This window comes from Anas acuta, chromosome 3, assembly GCF_963932015.1.
Source record: "Anas acuta chromosome 3, bAnaAcu1.1, whole genome shotgun sequence".
In the NCBI taxonomy this organism is placed as follows: domain Eukaryota; kingdom Metazoa; phylum Chordata; class Aves; order Anseriformes; family Anatidae; genus Anas; species Anas acuta.
Window position 1 is genome coordinate 53,943,240 of NC_088981.1, and position 15,999 is coordinate 53,959,238.

At 40.3% G+C, this 15,999-nt stretch overlaps 1 long non-coding RNA gene across 3 annotated transcripts in view; it reads right to left on the reverse strand.

The window, feature by feature from the left end:
* Positions 1-492: 492 nt before the first annotated feature.
* Positions 493-15,999, reverse strand: part of LOC137854123 (uncharacterized) — a 250,109-nt gene continuing 234,602 nt past the window's right edge. For 2 of the 3 annotated variants that reach the window (XR_011094966.1, XR_011094967.1), the window contains exons 14-18: positions 15,274-15,659; positions 13,743-13,843; positions 4,979-5,204; positions 4,498-4,552; positions 493-2,508 (exon numbers count right to left, since the gene is read on the reverse strand). This is a non-coding gene — a long non-coding RNA (uncharacterized lncRNA). The remainder of the gene's footprint in view (positions 2,509-4,497; positions 4,553-4,978; positions 5,205-13,742; positions 13,844-15,273; positions 15,660-15,999) is intronic. The other variant, XR_011094968.1, reaches the window with a different exon arrangement.

Consider the following 15,999-nt stretch of genomic DNA (forward strand, 5'->3'; position numbering starts at 1 on the left):
TTATTTGGGAGTTACACAACACGAAAGCCCATGCTGAGCAGCTACTGTTACAGGAACTTGTAAGAAAATCAGGCAGAACACCTGACTTATTCTTGGAACCACAGTGGAAAAAGTCATGCTTTCTAGACAAGACATAGTATTCATCTGAATCCTGTCAGTTCAGTTTGAAACCTCCCTATGTGACAGCCCTCCATTTACTAATTCCAAAAGCGAGGTTTTTGTCCTCCAATTTTCTTATTTTCTGATCCTCTTTATTTCAAAACATTTGTGCTGCTGAGTCATCACTGTCAGGGGAAAAAATAAAAAAATAATTAAAAAAAAATCCTCGAGTGCTCTCTCTGTCTGCCACATCCTTATTTGCTTTATTTGGTTATGAGTGATGTATGGTTCATCTTTGTAAGTACCAGCAGGCTCAGCCATTTAGAGATCTTATACATCAAGATGCGTAGTAAAATAAACCACAGAACTAAGATATTAAATATGTATATTTATTTCTTTTATTCCAGTCATCCACAGTGGACATTTCACATAAACAATAGCTCTGGACTCTTAAAGTGATCTAACAGTTTTCCACGGTGAAGCCGATCCACTCTACTCATTACACTACTCATTACACCAGGCCTTTTCTCTCTCATTTTTTGCCCTATGAACTAAACTGATCTAGGTTTTGCCTGTTACTTCTCACACTGTCCTGACAGTTATCCACAGATTTCATCTATGAACAGATATCCAGAAGTTGGAGGGCTAAGCCCTTGGACATGGTTTGTTCCTCATAACAAGATGTAACCTGCCATAATCCATGGAAGTGTAGCTTCATGTTTTATATGTGTCCAGATAAAGCAGTCATTTTGCAGCAGGTTCTACCAAGTACCTGATGAAAGCTGCAGAATATCTACTGAGAGATCCTGTTGCTGGTACAAATCTAGTGCATCTTGATTTCCTGCTCCATTCTTTGTACAAAGGCATTCTTTGTGAGGGATATAGTAAACCACATCTCCCCTTTCCAACAGCTGCACTTTTCCATCACCTTTAATTATGTTAGATGCAGCATGTGGCTCAAGCTCACCTCCATTTACCTGATGCATTACTGTTGTTTTGAAGGGCAGATGTTCTTACATCCCATGCTTCAACAGTCTCATCTCTTTTCTATTGCTTTACAGAGACGTGGTTCCAAAGAGCGATGCTGCTTGTGCACCACGTGCTGCCCAGATCTGCACTTCGCACTGCCACGCGCACAGATGTGTTTCTTAAACTGCTACCGTTTGTCACCATCCTGCTCCAGCACATCCACCGTACATTGGTTTTACTGCTCTACTCGGGATTGCTACTACAGTCTTCCGGAGTATGCATGTATTTATTTATTTATTTATTTAAGGGAAATACTCATCATGTACTGCTATCTGGAGAACAGCAATTCCAGTTCATAAGCTTTCAAACTTGTTTTCGTTCTGTAATGGAGTGAAAAGCCCATCTTTTGAAAGGCTTCAAAAAGCTAATATTTTGTGAAAGTCTTGACTTTCTAGAATAAAGAAATCTCCAGATTTTGACTGGAAAAACTTCAGATTTTGACACCCTTGAGAGACACAGAGCCTTGGTACTTGGAAGTCTTCAAGTGGGCACCCCTCTGTGAAGCACTTCTGGGAGAAGGAAAAAGCACATTTGATGAAAATCAGAAAAAAAGATACAGCCAGTTCCCCTCACACTTCTTGCTGAAGCTCCAGATCCCAGCCCTTCACAATACCCTTCAAAATATGTTTACCATGCCATGCGTTTTTCAGTCTCCTTGTTTGCTCTCAACCATGCTAACTGGTCAAGCGGGCAATAGCAGAAGGCAAGGAAGCATCATAAATCTTTAAGAAACCTGATAAAACTTTCAAGCATGCTCCTGCCTGCCTCCCCAGCCCGGCAGAAAGAGCTAGGCCAGACGTGTGGTTGCTGTGGTAACGTTACGCCACCCCTCTGGCGACTGTAGCATGGAGGTATCAGCATAGCACGCCTCGGTGGTTTCACCATCCTTAGGTGCAGAGAGGGATACGGCAACATTAGCTCAAGTAATTCTCACTTCTCATGGAAGGGCCCTCTGAGGGTGTGTGTGGCTTGAAGGCTGGCCTTTCACTTCTTCCTGCCCGAGAAGTCTTTTTTTTTTTTTTTTTTTTTTTTGTTCTCAGACCTTTAAAGGAAGTTTACACCTTTATTTCTAAAACACCAAGGAAGGCAGGCCTTAAATAATGTATTTTCAGAGTGCTTCTGTGCAAGTGTCAGGGATGGATGAACTTATTTGAACCACGGAGCAGTTGGAAAAGTGGCATTCAAACTGCACACCTGAAGTCAGTTGTGAAATCACTCTGCCACTATGAAAAGTCAGTGAAGAGCAGAGACGTGCCTCAGGATAGGGAACCGCCACCACCAGCAGCTCCCAATGACGATGGTGCCACAGTTCCCATGCCTGGAGAGAGGGACACATCTTCTGGCAGAGGGAGAAGGGTGACAGCTCCATTCTCCTCTCTCCTTTTTGAAAAGGAAGAAAATAAAAAATAAAAAATAAAATAGCAATTTGTTTAAAAGAAACAAGAGCACAGAAGCCCTCTAACCAATCATGGTCTAGCAATTCATGAGTTATAGTTAATGTATTTGGGTGAATTTGAAGAGAAAGGGATTAGGACAACATGCTGAGAAAAGTAATAAATTTTGCAACAGAAGAGTTGCATGCATTTGCTGTAATGAGCTGATCCACAATATTTTTCCTATTTAAATATAGCAAACAAAATGATACAGTGTATATGAGTGTAAACACAGGCTGAGAAGAAAGGTGACAGATTTAGTGAAGCTAGCATCACACCTTGCTCATAGGTGGGAAACCAAAAGACCTTCTCACATAACCATGTGGAAGAATACAAGATCACTAGTGATACATTCTCCCAGGCTAGAACATGGAGCTTATATTTTTATAAGTCCTTGGGACTTCATAGCCTGTTGAGACATTAGAGAAGACAATTAAATGAGCAAACATCAGCTCTCATTGTTCTCAGTGGGATTTTTTGGCACTAACCATTCTGAAATGATACCTCTATTATGCTGATTTCAGGGGATTTACACCCTGTAGGAGTTTTGTCCTCTGCGTCAGCTCTAACTATAATGAATGGAAAACTGAATGATATGTAATTGGTTTGATCAACTGGACAGCAGCAACAGATGGATGAAAAAAAATCACAGATGATCTTTATCAAAAAACGTCATGCTCTACAGCATTCTCAGACTATGTGGACTTCTACGAGACCATATATGACTTTTCCAGAGCCACAGGACAAAGAACACATAGAGTGCTCAAATGTTTGAGGCTGAACCCGTGTATTTAAAACCTGAATAGAAAAAATCAGTTGCCTTTCAGAGTCTTACTAAATATACCAGAGTGTCTGCAGCTTAATCATAACAATACCAACAAAACCAAACAGATCTGTTTCTCGTCTCTGAAAGTTAATCTGTCGCTACACTGAATGTTATCACCATAGAGAGAAAAACTCAGCATCAGATTACTCCACAGTGAGGTTTCTCTATGATTTTCAGAAGAAATTTGAGTCTACATGATCAAATGACTTTCTGTTGAGGCTGAGGTTATTAATACTCTGTTGAAGTTTCTATTTTGCTTTGATTAAAGCAATTAAATTAACATCATTATATCAGAAGTATGAAATAACTTCAGAGCTTCAAAATCCAACTGATCTTTGTAGTATTGTAAATGACATTTATTCAGGTATTCTGGCAAAAACCTGAGGCCTTGGTCTTGGAAATCTTTAAATATGTAAGTAACCTAAGAGATATGAATCACTAACAAAGTCCATTTTTACTTTTCTAGCAGTTGGCTTCTTCTTGCCATTGTAAATTTTTCATAGCTGAATAACAACATTTGCTTATGTATGAAATGTCTCTAAAAAATGTTTAAGAAAGTTATTAGAAATAACAGAACTAATTTTTAAAGGCGTGATATTAAGTCAGAAAACCTTAATATTTGAATAGTAATCAGAAGTAGTTTACTGGAAATTCTGGAGGTAATATAATGAAACTTTTTTTTTTTTCCATTTGTTCCTCTTGCGAAATTTAATGCTATTTAGAAATTAAAAATTAGTATCTTTCATGTTTTCTTAAAAGACAAAAAAGATACACTACTTAGATAATGCTTTTACGACTATTGGTAACATTTGAGAAGCAGTAGTTTCCCCCTTCTATTTTTTGAGCAACTATTTCCTCTTCATTCTGTTACAATTACTTTCCATGAACTTTGTCTCAGCTTATAATAACCAAGAACCTGGGTTAGGTCTTCAGTCACTTAAAATCTTGGAGTCTCTTCGTCTCATAATATGCTTTTTAAATTACTGCTGTCCCATTTTCAGTATGACTACCTGAAAATGATCCCCTCAAGATCAAGAGAATGATTAGAAACCCAGGAATTTCTTACCACAGATTCCTCAGCACAATTCCTCAGCACATGAAAATACTCACTTTTCACTATTGTTTCATGGCAGCTTTACAGGAAGAATAAAAGGAATAATCGGAACTGCAAAACAGTGCATTATAACAAGTCAGTGGGTTTAAATTCCAAATGGCATTAGTCAGAATCCATCCCAAGAAGACTTTTCCTGCATGTAAAATTATATTTAGAAAGAGTAAAAAGTATTCCATCAATCATAAGGGACAATAAAAAGAGCCCAAACTTCAGTCTTAAAAGTGTAAGAAAAATACGGGTTTAGCAGAGATTTAGGGAATGTCAAACTCACTACTTGACCACAAAGCAAAAGTAGGTCTCAGAAGATCTCTTCCATATTCAAAAGCAAAGCAAAGGTTTACCTTTAATTGAAATATATGATAAGAAAGGAATAGCTAGCAGTTAACATGAATTTTGCTTCTTTTAATGGGAAAGAGAACTAAAATATGCATGTGTTCACATGTGAAAGGTTTACATTTTTTTTTTATTTTTTTCCACCTGAGAAAAAGCTGAAAATGTAGGTCTTCTTGGTCCCCTCCTCTTTTCTTGAGGAAATCAGTGACAGCCATGAGAATCAGGTAGAAGCTGCACTTGCTTGATATAGTGCAGATCAGGATTGATTTGGTGGCTTTGTCCATGTGAGAACAGAATTAGCAAGAAGTGTTTGAAAGCTGTCAGTGCTGGAAAAGGCCCACAGAACCATTTCACAGGTGTATTTTCAAGGCTGAGAAAAGAAATTGGTTTTAATAAAGCCAAGTAAAAAAAGGCTTAAATAGGACTTTAGCAATGCATAAGACTTCAGCAGTCTTCTGCCCAAGGGTGTATTTCTCTCTATGTGTAGTACTCTGTCACAAGGCTAGGTTTTAATTACACGAGCCACAGGCGAAACAAAGTCTGCTTTCTACTATCATTTTGATGTGGTATTCCCTGTATCTCTAGGAAATTAAGGTCCCTGGTATGCTCATCCTCTCTCAAGCATTAAAAAGCAAGTGTCATTTTCAAAGGCAAAAGGTATGCACTATACTGCTAGTCAAAAAGGCTGACTTCCCCCCAGCAAAGGATTTAAATCCCCTACACATCTCCAGGACCTCTCAGAGGTAAAACCTACCACTTGTGCCATGACAATAAAAAGGCATTAACTCTAGCACACACCAGACACCAGTCGCCAAATACCTTCCTATTAATTACTGCAGTTCTTAGTTCAGCTCTCCATTTCTTTTCTGGAGCGTAAAACCTGCAATACCACAGCACAGTATGAATTTGCTGCTGCAGCTACAATGCTCGAGTCAGTCATGAACTCTCTGCCTCCTAGTTCAGAGAGTACAAGTCTGCTGTCACACCACCACAGCTCTCTGAAATGACCGGATATAATTGGGTTCAGCGGAGTTCAAAGCTGTGCTCCAGCTTCCTCATATCAAAGCCCATTGATTCAATGGAAGCTGAAGCACATTGAAATGCTGTGAGGGTGCAAAGGAAGTTATGAGCAAAGCACATTCAGATCTGTCCTGTTAGATGCCAGGATGCACTACACAATTGGCTTCTGGCTGAGCTTTCGGGATCTTGGGTGTGGTCCCCTGGAGAAGACTTATTTTGTCCTCTAATTGCTGCAAAACATATCTCATTTTTGCTAATGTACTTTGCCTTCTTCATGACTTGATACTTCTGAGACTCATTTACATTTTTTTTTAAATGTCAGGGCTTTCTCCTGAGATCGTTCATTCATTATATTTATTTTCTTGGACATGATTTAACAAACCATCCCTGAAGAATTTGCAGCTATTAACTTTGTTGAACAGTAGCTCAAGTGAGAGTTAAAGGCAAATGGTCTAAGAGAAAGTAATGGGCCAAAGCACCTCCAGGGTACTCATATGCCCCAAAACTCATTCCAGTAATTCTTTCCAGAAAGACGGAAAAAAAAAAAAAATTAAAAAAAAATGCTGTTGTTATTGGCATGAGACTATAAATAATTACAGATAAGCTTAACACAACTAGGGTTCTTTTGCTTTGCTTTGTTAGTCAAGGACCAATCTTCACCCTCAATTCTAGTTAACATTTATGTATTGTCCATGCCTACCTCATATTCACTCCTGTAAGCTCCAAACCAGCAATAGTAATTTGTCAGCTTTATGTCATGAAATGGCTGTTTGGCTCACATTGCTATCAATTGCAGAATTCGTTTGTAGAGACCTGGATTGATGTTCACTAGTGACCTTATTGTGTGAAGTAGACTTTCTTGCTGCCACTGCTGAAAATAAGGCAACTATAAGTGGCAGCATTGTTAACTTGCCCTGTAAGGTCTCCAGAGTATTATATGAAGAGTATACTATATAATGTAACACATTCATATCATCTTTGTCATCCTGTAGGCTGTAATAGCAATCGATTTCAATGAAGGGTCTAACTATCTGGAAACCCATTTGTTTTTTTCAAACTTTGCCAGCTGTACACAACCAAGAATATATGTCCATTAGCTGATATTCAGTTCCATTAATGAATTAATAACAATTCCAAACAGTACAATTTCATGCAAAATGTTACTTTTTTTCCACAACCCTGTCTCACCAGCAACTGTGTCCTTTCTGGAAAATTCTTGTTAGATTCACTTAGGTAATGAATGCAACTCAGTCACTGTTGTTCTGTGTATGTTATAACTGACAATTTTTCTGCAGACATTAATGTGTTTGTTCCCAGTACAAGCAGACCTAGTCATAGATTCATAGAATCATAGAATGGCTTGTGTTGGAAGGGATCTCTAAGATCATCTAGCTCCAAACCCCCTACCCTATGCATGGGTACCCCTCACTAGATCATGGCCTCATCTGACCCGGACTTGAGCACCTTCAGGGATGGGGCATCCACAGACTCACTGGGCAACCTGTTCCAGTGCCTCACACCCTCTGAGTGAAGAGAAGAGCCTAGAAGCTGCCCTATGTTAGATAAGGGCCAGTTTCAGCCGGCTCCAAAGGGACCCACTGCTGCCCAGAGCCAAGCCAGTAAGTGGTATTGTTTGTGCCTCTGTGAGAGCAGATTTAAGGAAGGGAAATAAACTGCACAATAGCAGCTAGCAGAAAGAGGAGAGAGAACCATCCCTGCAGCCCCCAGGTGAGTGCAGCAGGAGGGCAAGGAGGAGCTCCAGACATGCAGCAGCAGTTCCCCTGCGGCCTGTGGAGAGGCCCCTGGTGGAGCAGGCTGTCCCCCTGCAGCCCATGGGTCCCACATGGAGCAGATCTCCACGCTGCAGCCCGTGGAGGAGCCCCTTGTGGAGCAGGTGGATGTGGCCTGGAGGCGGCTGTGGCCCATGGAGAGCCCCCGCAGGAGCAGGCCCCGGGCCAGAGCTGTAGCCTGTGGAGAGGAGCCCATGGTAGAAGGAGGAAGACAACAATACAGCGCTGTCATGTGGTCATTGGTTTGGTTTTCAATATTTCAGCATAAAATTAAAAATAAAGAAAGGAACCTTTTAGACCAAAATAACCTCCCAGCACATTGCAAGTGAAAGCAAAGTCAATTTGCTGGTTTATTTGTTGTTGTTGTTGTGCTTTTTTTAGCGTCACATTTATGTGTTTTTCTGTTCAGCAACACAATGCAAAGTCACAGTGGAAAACCAAAACCACTGGACAGCAGTATCCACTCAGTGCCTGGAGATCCTAACTCCACAAGTTATATAGCCAGTTGTTTTGTGCAACCACTTATGAATTGCTTCTGGTCCTCAAGTTAGTCTGGATGTCTTTGTCCAGGGTTCATTGCTGTATGTTAAATTGTTTGGTATGGGCCAGACCAAATCTTTTTATTACCTTTTCTTTCAGAAAAATATTTGTTTTTCCAATATTTGTAAGAATGAAGATATCTATTTTGTCACTTTCAGTTGAAGTTGAGGGAGTTTTGTGTGCTTTTATGTGAGTGAGAAGTTATCTTTTTTTAGTTATATGTTTCTTCTTGGATGCTTGTAAGGCTCCCTAAAGAAATCTCTTTGTATCAGGCATGCAACAAGGAACATAGAGCTAAAACCCACTGAAATCGGATGGAGCACCTTCATTAATACCTATTAGTTTTGAATCAGGTCAGCTGCCAAGTGCTATTAAGGCTGCCCCATGCCAGTAAAGATGGGCCATTTGTATAGTTTTTTCTGCAATAAATTCATTAAAAAATAATAATAATCTGTTCTCAGTCAGCCTGAAACACTCATGAGCATTGTAGCTGGAAAGAAATTGGAGGTCTGACCAACAAGAGCACAGGGAGACTGGCATTGCCATCTTAGCAAAGGTCCAAGTTCATGTTCAAGCCCCTCTCTCTCACATCCAGTGTCAAGAAGGTTATTCACCACACATCTCCTGGGAGAATGTGCTAACCAGACGAAAGTGCAATGAAGTTATTTGTGGAGCTACTTGGTAAAAAAAAAAAAAAAAAAAAAAAAGTGAAAACATTTTGTGTCAAAAGAAACTTTTCTTCTGAAACAATATTATTACTTCCTTTATTTTATTTATTTATTTATTTTCTTGATAAAGAAAAAGAATGCTTCAAGCTGAATGGAAAAAAATATATTTTTATTCTCTTCTCAGTAGCCTGACCCAAAAAATCTATTATTTCCACTGTTCTACTTCTAACCTTTTTATTTCTTTCCAACTAGGTTTACAAAATTTGCTTTCTAAAGAGCCCTGGCATCAGAATCTGTAGAACAGCCAGGGTCAAAATTTCGCTATTTTTGAATACACCTACAATACACACAGATTTGCATAATAGACCCTAATGCCTCCTTCAGAATCATTATGGTCTATTGAGTAAATAATGTGTCTATTGAAAATGGTTGAAATACCCATTTAGTTGATAGACTCTATTGACTCCTAATAAGAAGCTATTAGAGTTGAATAAATATTATGCATTTTAAAACTTGCCTAAATATATTCCATTTCCACATATTTTCATATTTACACAATGGACTGTAAAGAACATGTTGTATCTGCCCACAGACAGCTCCAAAGGGAGAGCCTCCCTTTTTGTAGGGTTTTTCTTAACTTTGTGGGTGCCAGGGTTGGTTGTATTTGGGTGGTTGTTTTTCTGATGAGGCAAACTTGGGTGAACAAAACCTTGAGAAAATCAAACTACATGAGTTAGCACTTAAATAAGATTAAGCTTTATGTTTTCAAGGAGGTAGCATAGGATTTAGCCATGCTCTCTTGGGTTTATAGGAGGGATAGCACAACACGTTCTTTACACCCTATTACTTAAATATGCAAATACATTGAAAAAGAGTGAGGGTAGTTAGGCAATGTGTAAAATGCATATTTGTATTTATTCAGCCTTAAATGTTTCCTTGAGAGCTGATAGAATATCTCAAGTTAAAGCATACTTTGATAATTAACCATATATAAATTTTTGCTAATCTACAGCAATTTTGAAGCATCTGTAAGTAGCTGTGCCTATTCAGCATAGAGATTGAAGTTTCCAGATGTGCCATATACTGTCTTGTGTCTCATCTCATAGATTCAGATCTTGGATCCGGGACCCCAAATCCTGGTACTCTGTTGCCATATGGCCATAAAAAGCAGCAAGGACTCAAAGCTGGTAAAGGTGTGCCTTACAGATATGCTCAGTTCACATGAAAGAAAGCCATGGAAGTGGCTGCTACCACTCTGCTTCTCAAAACAGGCAGATCAGCAGCTTGTAAAAAGCAAGTGCCTCCTTTCTGTCCCTTCCTAGGGCCTGAACAGGTACAGGCAGTGATAGAAGTGATCACTTTTATGCATTTTTGTGCTAGCTGATTCCATGCTCTCCAGTAACCATGGATTCTATTTTTGACGTGGTCTTGTTGCTTTAAAATGGTTCACATACTTACATTTTTGGATCTCATCAGCTTCTAAAAGACCACCTGGAAAACTTACCAGCAGTTTGCAGCAGAGGTCAAAGGAGGAGGCACACCTTCATGGGAGATTTTCATGGCCCATATGAGCCTCACAGGAATCTGATAACAGCACATGACAGGCTGTGCATAAAGCTGTGGAGCTTGTTTCCACAGGTCAGGCTCAATCACTAGCAGGCCTGACCACACAGTCATTGTCTGTGTCTGCTCTGCTCTACCTCCTCACAAGCTCAGTTTTCCAAAAGGTTGCCTCAACTGTATATCGCTGTGACAGTGTTATGCAAATTGTTTTCTCAGTTTATTTAATTTGATGTTGGCAAGAACAGAGGGTTAATGGCCTTGGCACAGACACATCTTGCTGCTATTTTCCAGTCGGTTCCTTGAATATCTGAGCACTAGAAAGCCTTCCTTGGTCTCATAATGGCAAAGAAAGAAGGGAAATTCTGATTCAGTCATTAGCCCTATCCCATTGTGACCACTGTCTTTCACATTTTAGTCACTCTGTGCATATGGAAAAAAACAAAACAAAACAAAACAAAACAAAACAAAACAAACAACAACAACAACAAAAAACAGGCAACAGGCAAGAGGATGTCCCCTTCTTTTTGCCCTCTCTCCAGCTTCCCCACCATGGTAGCTCTTTAAAGAGGACCAATGCAATTGTGGGGAACAGGGGTCTTCCAGAGCTCTGGACTGTGAACAAACCAGATGTAGAGATGATTTCTATATCCTTGCATCCCATATATAAATAGTTCTCCTCTCTGTGCCTGAGGGGTACTGAACTGCCAGTGAAAATTACCCTTGATGGACTACAAAAATCTCCACAGATGCCCCTTAACACTGAAGGTGCAGCATGGTCCCTCACCTCCACCACCAAACCACTTGTTTTTCCACAGCTGCTGTCCCCTGGCTGTCAGAAAGGCAAAGACAAGAAGTGCATCCTGTGTCCTGCTAGGGGTAGTTGTCCTGTATTAAAGGTTATGTTCTAATGTTTCACAGCCACTACACCAAAGTCCATCCTTTCTGATATCTCTAACTGACTGGTGAGAAGCAGAAGTTAAAGAACTGGAGGAAATAAATAAATAAAGAAAGAAATATTGGAGATATAATAACTAATTAATTTCTCATATTTTTTTTTTAGTTGGATCAAATTGACATGTGTTCTCGATGGTTTGTGTAAGTCATCTTAACTTTGTCTTTCTCTGTCCCTGAATAAATTTGAAGGCCTTATCTGATCACTTTTTCTTGCTGCCTGTGATTTGACTAAAAGACGATCATATTTTCAGTTTAAGCTTCTGTCCCACTCTTCCCTTTATCCCTTCACCCTCTACACACACACACACACCCCCAAAAAAAAAAAAAAAAAAAAAAAAGACTGTAAGTACCACACACTTTCTATACCTCTGGCTCCCCGGCAGCATTTGCAACAGTAAGAGCACTGGAAAGCATAGAAGCCAAATAATGCTAATAGGGCAAACAGAATGTAATTGCTTATGTGTGCTGGTTATATCCTGAAACAAATTGTTTCTTAATGCTGAGGTCAGACAGGGTTTAATTAGGAGAAATACAATTGGTGTAAAATTTTGCAGCAGGCTGCTTGTTTGGTGTTATGCCAAGTCAACATCAAGCCTTTCCAAATGGAAATTTTCATTAGAGGCCATTGGCAGCCTGGTTAGGCTGAGTTTCAACTTTTTTGAGTCTCCTGGTAACATGAACCTGCAACTCAGCATATCTGCTTCCTAATAACAGGCTGTCCCTATTGCAACTGTTCTCACACACAGGCACACAGCTGCTACATATGTAGTAACATGTGTGCTCAAGATCTACAATGGCTACTTTATTCTGGCCTGAAGCTGTCAAAATCTGCATGCAGATAAGTTAGCATTTTTAGGAGCATGGACAAATAACATTTTATTTCCATATTTTTTCATAACATTTAAAGAGAGAAACTTTTCAAGGAAAATTTCTAAACCTTTTTTGTTGTTGTTGAGATATGATCCATTTTTGCACTGTTTGCAACATTCTATTCAATATTCTCTAGGATTTTTATCGATGCTCAGAGCACTGATACTGCTTTTTACATTGATTATCACAACACCAGTGCTCACGTGGCCAAGGAAGAAGTTATATCAGCATTTCCTTTCAATTCATACAAAGGGCTTAAAAAAAAACAAAAAACAAACAAAAAAAAACAAACAAACAAAAAAAAAAAACTTTTTAACCACGCAGATAATGATAGGACAAGGGGGGATGGTTTTAAAGTGAAAAAGAGGAGATCTAGATTAGATGTTAGCAGGAAATTCTTCACTCAGAGGGTGGTGAGGCACTGGAACAGGTTGCCCAGAGAAGTTGTGGATGCCCCATCCATGGAGGTGTTCAAGTCCAGGTAGGATAGGACCCTGCGCAATCTGATCTAGTGGAAGGCGGGGGGGGTTCCATGGCAGGGGGGTTGGAACTGGGTGGTCTTTGATGTCCCTTCCAACCCAATCCATTCTATCATTCTGTGATGATTTCCTTAATAGACCCTGCTGATCAAGAGAAAATTGTTTAACTTGACTAAGAAAAAATGCTTTGGGATAGACTTTAAATTTTTCCTTTCTCCAGTTTTGTGAGTTAAGATGATGTTTATAAAGCTAAGGGATGGGCATTCTGGCTTGCAATGCAGAAGGCTTCTTCCACTTCTTAGCATACCTCAGGCTCAGTTTGTGTCTTTTGTTCTTATTCCCATCCCAAGATGGAGAACACTGATGAATGGCACACAAAAGAAATGTGACTTGTTGAATGCCACAACACAGGGGCTTTGAAGTTGAGCTACCAGAACTGCTTACTGCAGAAAGCACTGTCAGCAAAAGGTAGGACCATAGTGGAGGATTTGTGGCTACTCTGAAAGATGGAAGGGGTGGCAGGTGAGCCGGCAGAGAAGGAGGGAGGACTTCTGAGCCAAACTGCCACTGCAAATAAGACAAACCAGGCTATAGGAGGGAGAAACTGCTGGGAAGAAAGTGGTAGAGACCCAAGCAGATAGTCATGGTACAGTAATTTGTTAAACAGGAGCCTTTTCGTCTCAGTATCTCCCTGTCCTGGTTCAGACAATACCTGAATCAGCATTTACAGAACTACCTCCTCCCTGAAGGTGACATATACTCTTCTTTGTGGTCCAACCTCCCGTGCTCAGTCCTCTATTTTCTGTCTTCTCCTTCCACTGGCTTTGAGAAGGCAGCACGTTGTGCATCCTTCCCTCTCTACTGCCTAGCTGTAAGCCAGCTGAGGTGCACTGCTACCCCTGTCCTCCTTCCACCCACCACCACTGGTGCTGTATTTGTCTGTTGGATGAATCTTTATTCCTGGCCTGCCATGCTGGGCTGGCTGCTGTTCATGTGCACAGCTTATAACATCCATGATAATTACCTGTGGTAATTGTCTGTGGGTATGCTGGGGGAGAAGAAAATAGAAAACCAGGTGTGTTGCCATTCTTCATCTCCGTCCACATGTTCCAGTTAAGGTCCAGTCTTTATAACAGGAGAAAAAAGAAAAAGGCATTCAAGTTTGGCAAGAACATAAATATGTGAATATCCACTGCACATGCATGATCTTCCACACAACAGTGCCTTGAAATATCTGTGTTGTGAAAGCTATTAGAAATCTCTGTATAGAGATTTGGAGATTTAACTAGTTTTTATGGGTTTTAGGGAGGAAAACAATCTTTGATGCAAAGTGACAGGATTCTTCTAACTTATAGATAGCTCTCAATAGACTTCAGCAGTAGCTTTTTGGCAATTCTCCTCCCTTTATACTACAACTTTCAGGGTTGAAAGGAGAGAAAATTCCCTTTGTATGAAAAAGACTCTCAGCATTACTCTGTAGTGCCAGCTACCTATATTGCTCAAACTGTTGGTTAATGCTATCTTGTGCACCTGATCCTTAAATAATTTGTACAGGAAGCAACAAAGCAAAACCATGGTTTGCTTGTGGATTTTTCCCCCATTAATGTAGAGAAGGGATTGTGCTGGCATCCCCTATCAAATTCTGACAGAGTCCAGATTATTACATCACACATTACATTACAATCTCCTATTCCCAGTCTGGATTTGGTTTTTAAAAAAGTTGTAAATGTATGTTGAGCAGTCAGTAAAGGATTTTGACATGACTAAGTGGAGTCTTCACATGAATTCTGCATATTTCTCTATGTTTTTTTCTTTTGGGGTGCAAGTCTAGGGCATGTTTCATGGCTACAAGTTTTCTCCCCATCTATGTCACTAATGTCTAATAGTGACATCAATTTTACATCTTCAGCTCTCTGGCTACGGGGACATAGCTAGGTCAAAAATGAGGTGTGGCTGGTGCCTTCACAGCCCTGAGCTGCAATATGACCCTGGGAAACTACTACATGTCTCCACCCTAAGATCACCTTCATGACTGCCCTGAACACCCACTGGGTTCCCCACTCCCATACAGTCCATCGCCCTTTAGCTCTTTTGGGGTTCACTGCCTACCTAGGTTTCTCTTGTCAGGCAGAAGGCACTTTTTCCTTCACCAAAGAAATAAACAGACAACAAGGTGAAAGAGAACAGCATCTTGACTGCCCTTGCTTGAAGTTTTGTTATTTGGAGGTTTAGAGTTCCTTGCTCTGATTAAAAACACTTTTGTGCATGTGTGACTACAAATATATGTAGCTGGCTCTGGTTCTGGCACAACAGCAGAGGATCAGGTGGTGAGGTGGAGGCTGGAGGAGTAAATATAGTTTCTGCCTTGTGATCATCTCTCCTCTGTTTTTAAAGCCTCCAGCCTTTTCCTGAATTACCCCGTGGGTAGCTTAGTAACAGATATGATGGCCCATTCTTTAGCATACTTAAAAAAAAACTAGAAAACACACTGCCATTTTAGAAACAAACAAACAAAACTAATGAGGTGAAGGTGTTGTCATGGAAGTGTTACTTACAAGCATGGAAGGGGCAGCTGCCCTTCACCAGGCTGTGCTGAGCAGCCAGAGCACAAAACAGTGCTCCCCGTCACGTACAGCCGGGGGTCTGTGGGCTCGGTGGATGCTGTTTGTACAGATGACGAGTCCCCTGCCAAAGCGGGTGATCAGTGGGCCAGGGTCAGAGACATTAACACACTCAGAAGACGCTGCTGGATGATCACTTGTACCGGCCACTGCCGTGCAGAAGGCACGTTGAAGGAGAGCTTGGCAGAGCTGGGGAGCAGCGTCTGTCTCTATTTGCATGCAGTACAGGGAAGCCAGGAGTGCTCGTCTCTTGCTTAAAGGCAGCTACTGCTGCTTCACTGGGAGCTTTGGCCTTTTCAGTGGGGAACCCAGGAGACAGGCTGTCAAAACAGAAGTCTCTTGTTCAAACCAGCAAGCTTAGGAAGTGAAGGTAGTAAAAAAAAAAAAAATATATATATATATATATATGTACAAAAAAATAAAAGACTTGGATCAGTCAAACCAAAGGGAGCTGCTGTTTCTTGGTTTTCTTTTTATTTATTTATTTATTTTATTTCTTTCTGAGGTTATTTAGTATCTTTTTAGTTGGTTGGATGCAGAAGCAAGAAGTGTGGAGTTCACTTGAGGCCTTGCAGATAAATTCATAATTCAGTTTTGCAAACAGACAAACAAATAAAAGTTGACTTACATGGTGGAGGTTTTATATTTCCTCATTGTATT